We start from the raw sequence: 6,000 nt of genomic DNA on the forward strand, positions 1-6,000 counted from the left end.
ACACACACACACATACTGTATATATATATATATGCAAGCATGCCGCACGCAAGCTCAGTCCGCACCTCAGTGTGCTGGCGAAGGCCTTTGGATTATTGGCGAGGGAAAAAAAAAAGAAATGATGAATTACAATTTTTGGAAATAACAGTTTATCTTTTAAATGTCAAAGGAATCAAAATGAAAAGTGAGCAAGTGCGCAGTGTATGTAAACTATAACAGGGTTTTTCATTCGCTTTGGCTCTAAGGCCGTGAGCTAATCTGAGAAGCAACAAACTGGTGCTGCAGGATTCTGACAGATTTTTGTTACAGTGGTTTATGAAAGCAAACATAAAGCATAAACTGGTAGATTTATGCACTGGCTTCACTTTGTTTACAGTCCGTAGATAACTATGTTTAACTGTATGGCCCAACTGACATGATAGTAACTGTACTCTCTACTCTCCTGACCTTTCTTTGTTTCTTGTTTTTCTCTCTTTCTCTCTTTCCTCTAACTGCTTTACTTAGCGTCTTCCAGCCAGGAGGGACACACTGCTGCAGTATCAGCACCTGACAGGAGGGCCACACAGTCCCCTTCACACTGTTTGAATGGGGGTCAAAGCAACCTAGTGACTATTTTGCTTTCCTCGTCCTTTTTCTGCCTCTATTTGTCCCTCTCTCTCCCCACAAATTGAGCTTCCTACGGACAACCAGGGAGTATGGAGGAAATTACCCGATGGAGGAGACCGTCCCACTGTGAAACAGACTCAGGTTGAGGTTACCTTCAAGCGGCAGACCCTGGGTCGTTTCTGCAGTTTCCCCTCTGGAAAGGTTAAGCGTCTGGTTTGGTGAAAGTAAGCCGATCCCCAGCGCGGCGCCCAGCGAGGGGCAGCAATTTAGTTTTAGAGTCAAATATTCATGGTGGTCGCAGTGCCAAGAGGCTGGCATCGGCTACACACACACACACACACACACACACAAACATTCACCATATCAAGTCGTTCATGTGTAGCAGGCCTCATTAGGGAAAAACAAGCTGAGATGACATCACTCCTTGGGCTCAGAAAAAGGACTTCTGGTGTGGGTGTCTGTGAAAAGAAACAAGGGAAAAAACAAGGGGGAAAATCATTCTTTGAGCTAGATCTGCATTGGACTCCTCTCTTTCTTTTTTCTTTCTTTTGTTGATGCTACAACAATAAATCACCTGTCTGTATATTCATCATTATAATGCCCACAGAGGGTTAGAGGAGTATATTATCTATATATATCTATATCTATATATATATATCAGAAAAGGGAGTTATCGTTTGGAAAACTCACCTCTCGCGCATTTTATGATTTTAAACGTCTTGGATGTGTCTTTCTGAGATGGGTCATCAGTTGTATGAGTCTTATATGAGGCTTTCTCCTGGCCCGGTGTCTACAGGTGCTCCTTGGCGCCTGGACCGGTCCGAAGACCAGCCGGCCCAACGCAGGTGATAATGATCAGCACTGATACGGATTTGGTTCGCATCTCATGTGATATTTAATCTGTCTGGAAGGGAGAGAGGTTACGTGACACAAGGGCTTGGAGATTTATGGGCCTACGATAACTTTAGAGTTGACTCATGAAACCTTTATGAGGTATGGCAGAAATCAACTTCTCAATAGATATATCACTTTCTCATTAGATGTATCATTAGCTTTTATCTTTTCCGTCAAACTGTGGACTACACTCCTCTCAAAGCACGGCACTTGTCATATTAACATGATCTACAAGGATTTTATTACTCCTATCAGGATTGTTTTTTTTTAAAACTGTTAGTAGATTGCAATGCCTACTGTACATGTGTGTGTGTGTGTGTGTGTGTATGCATGCACAATTGGAAGTGGAAAATACAGGCCCATTAATTCCTCTTTATGCAGAAGGGAGGAACATTAATAACTTCTGAAAATAAATAGCTCCTTGTTTATATTTTAATAGAAATTTCCTTCATCTGCAGTTTGGACATGGTTCATATAATTTGAATGTGATAAATGCATGTTTGAGCACTGATGATGCCACAGATACTGTCTCAGAAACTAAAGCAGACGTCGGATCTGATGAGGATTTGACTTCAAAGTCATATACAGTAGTGCGCCAAACTCTCTTTCTCTCTCATGACCAACTCTACTCTATGACCAAGTGGAAAACATTACCTCACATTTTCTTAAGTGTTTCTCAACATACCGAGCAGCAATGTTTATTCATGTAATCAATATGGAAGTAATAATAATCAAAGCATATCTCTCTTCTATTTTGGCCCTCAACAGTAGTTCTCACCTTCACTTGTCAAGACTGTCCTGGACAGGATTCCTAACACTTGATGTGTTCGCTGACCTCTCCGCTATGAAAAAGCAATAACCTTAAATCATATATTAATAGAAGTGCTGCAGAGCGTGGAGGACAGCCTTGTTTCGGTCTTTTTTTAGTCTGTCCTCAGCTGCTGTTTGGTCTAGTCAATCATTTTAGAATTTAGCTCAAGGTCAAAGGTAATTTTTCAGTAATTTCCCTATGAGGGTTGATAAGTCTATAATATTTGAAATGGAAACTATGTGACTTTATTTGGTGTGTGCCACAGGACCAGAATTGGCCAACAAAGCCAGACAAAATAATGCAAACAGATGTGGTCTACAATCAAAAAATAAGACGCATATTCCTTTTTAACCTATACAATCAGGGGAAACCAGGCTGGATTGAGGTTCAGAAAACTTTATAGTCTATCACCTGGCCAGAAAACTGTCTTTGGCTTGAGCTCTTAACAATCAATAAAACCAATGAGAACACAGACATTAGACAGACATCTCACATGCTCCATTGTGATCGTATGGCTGTCACTTTCTATTGTGGATTTGTAAAGAAGATTGAGGATGGAGCAAAATTTGGAAAGCAGAGAATCAGTGGCCAACGGTGAAGTAGTGCGGTTTGTTATGGGTACGGACTGTTTTTGAACACCTCAAACTGTGTGAGCGTGGAACGGAGTGGTGATGAAAGAGACCAAAGGGGTGTAGTCAAGATCGCCAAGCATCAACTTTAGAATTTGTTGAAGTCTGCGGAACAGCTGGCTAAAACAGTGGAAGGTAGATTGGGTGAATTCAGAGGGAAACACCCAGGAATTCACATATGTTATCCCCATGATCTTGGACTGTGCAATCAATGTTTGTGAACAGGAACGACTCTTTCCAAAAGCTAGAACCCAGATAACAGATCATCTTTGAATTAGAATCCTTTTTTAAGGTGGATTTTCTCATCAGGTTTAGACCTATAGGAGGTTCAACGGGTTCAGTCCGATAATATAAATGTGAGAAAACTTAAAATGGAACGAAAGAGATGATGTTAGCGCTAAGATCCTTTGGGGGAACTGGGCCGAGGCATGATATGTTTTCATTTGCAGCCTCTGAGGTATCGCGAGCACATAAACACATCTGACCTATATCACTCAATCTCTTTGACATATTGATCTCTAAAAAGCACTAAGGCTCCCAGTCTTTTCAACCTCAGCAAGCATTGTTATGATCCTCTGTCTTCCCCCATAGACCAGAATGAACCAAATGACAAACTAGCGTATTTAGAAAACGTTGTCATCTTCTTGGCTTGTTTTCAAGCTGAAGGTAACACCGTTCATTTATTACCTTGCAGGCTTCCTCCAAGTCGATTATGTTTCACATGTTTGCATTGTCTTTGGCGCATGTGAAAGTGTTTTGCATGTACATGTGCATAATGTGTATTCATGCATGTGTATATAGGCCTAAGTGTTGAGTGTAGCGCTGGTTGTGCGTGCTTCTGTCTGCGTGTGTGAGTGGTAAGTGGCTTTGGTATGTAGAATGTCTATCTATTTGCGTGTGTGTCGGTGCCTGCAGACGGTGTGTCAAGCACGCATTGGCTGCTCCTACGAAGCACCTGGCATACCCCCACCTCCTTGCTAACAGGGCCTGACAGATCCGCTTCATGCAGGTCCAGAGGAGGAAAACACTCTGAGATGGATCTTAAATTATGATGAGTTGGCAGGTCATTACTAGTATCTCCGTGGCCTCTTCACATCAGCCAGATGAGCTATGAGCAAGGGCAGAACTTAAGGATTTTGGGCTGTAGCCCAGGAGGAATATCTCCATACCATGTTTATAACCCCAAATTCATATTTTGTGGCCATTAGGGACAAGTTCGCACTAGCCCAGACTGAAGATTATGAGCCGCAGATGCACAGAGAATAAGTGAAATGTTTCCTGGATTTAGGTTTGAGTTAGGCCAATTTGCTCATAAGCCAAAGGGGTGGTGGGGACAAACAAAGAAGAAGAAGATGAATTACATAATTTATACCTCACCTTTGCGTCACCCAGCCCAAACACACGCGCACATGCACATAACCGCATGACAAAATGCATGTGTGTGTGTGTGTGCATGCATGGGTGCTTCTATCCATGCAAATGTTTGTACGTGTGTTTGTGTGCCTGTCTGCAGGTATGTGTCTTTGTACATCTGTGCATGTTTGTGTGTATGTGTATGTTTTTGTGTGTGTGTGTGTGTGCATGTGCATGTGCATGTATTTTGCACTCTCTAAGCCCCTGTCTTTGATGTGCCCTCTCTGAGTTGAAAGGGTAACATGAGAACTCAGGACCCACAATGCCGCTCTCACCTGTGTCCTTTGATGATAGGACAGAGGCTAAGTAGACCAAACCATGGATGTCTCTGTCATGGAACTCACACACACACACACACACACACACACACACACACACACATATATTCTCCACGACCTTTTATTGTGGTGAGTGCACGACTCAAACCACTCCAGCTGCCTTTGTTGGCCATAGCTCTGATGCGCTCCTGTTACGATGGTGGATGGATGGATGTCATGCAGAGGTTAAGGCCCTGCTGTCCTCTCTGCATCACTCAGCTCCGCCTGTGGGAGTCTCTGAAAACCCTGGACACCCCTATTAACCTCCAGACCACTGATCCTTCTCTATACATCGCTTTGCATTTCTAGACTCTTCATGTCTCTCTATTTATTTACTGTATTTCTCTGTTTCACCTTCTCCCGCTCCCTCTCTCTCAAGACCTTGTTTGAGGACCGGTCGTTGCAGCCTGGTGTCCGACATGGCCAATATTATTTTTGTTGAGAAACAAAGTTGTATGTTGCATTCAAATCATAACATTTGACTTTCCGCTGCCAGTATGTCTGAGGATTTGCTTGAGAACCAAGTTGACAACTGAAGACTAATAAGTAGCTTATCCTCTTCAGATACACACATGCACATCCCCAATCTCAAACAGGTGTACAGAAAAAAGTAGACTTGTCTATGTCGGTGCTAGCAATTACATTTACATTTACAATTTGTTCTTTATAGAGTCATACTCGTTGTTTGTTTGTGTATATGTAGTGGAAAACTGGACAAGACTTAATCACTTGGTCACACATGACTGCTTTGGCCACAGGAGGGAGCAACAGGGCCATTTCTCCCCATCTATTGATTATTTGTCTATCTGTGTCTCTCTCTGTCCCACTTTATCTGTCTTGCTATGTGCTCACACCTGCAAAGTTACTTTTCTATTCTGGGATTCCTAGAGCACTAGCAAGATAAAGAAAGCGGAAGTAGAAATCTAGTAAATCCACTGTGGCTATGGAACCCATTTTACAGTGGATGTGATGAAAATGTATTGTAAGTATTACCTTGGCAAAATTAGTTGCATATTAAACTACCTGGCTCTGTTGCAAGTGGGATAACGCAAACGGAGGTTAACAATAGATGATAGTCCTAGGTCTTGCAGTCTGGTGTGCAGCATAGTCGCATACTGGCTGGACAGAGAGTGATGAGTTGACAGCAGGATGAGGAGGACAGGTGAACCAGATACTGGCTCAGGTCAGTACAAGGTCAGAGCACAGAGTGAGAGAAGCGGTGTGTATGTGTGTCAGTGTGTGTGTGTGTTGGGGGGAAGGGGGGCGGAGGGATAATTCCATGAGGTAACAACTCTTCTTCCCTCTGAGTCTCTCACTCTCTCGCTCTCAC

Source organism: Centroberyx gerrardi, chromosome 12 (assembly GCF_048128805.1).
Source record: "Centroberyx gerrardi isolate f3 chromosome 12, fCenGer3.hap1.cur.20231027, whole genome shotgun sequence".
Classification (NCBI taxonomy): Eukaryota; Metazoa; Chordata; class Actinopteri; order Beryciformes; family Berycidae; genus Centroberyx; species Centroberyx gerrardi.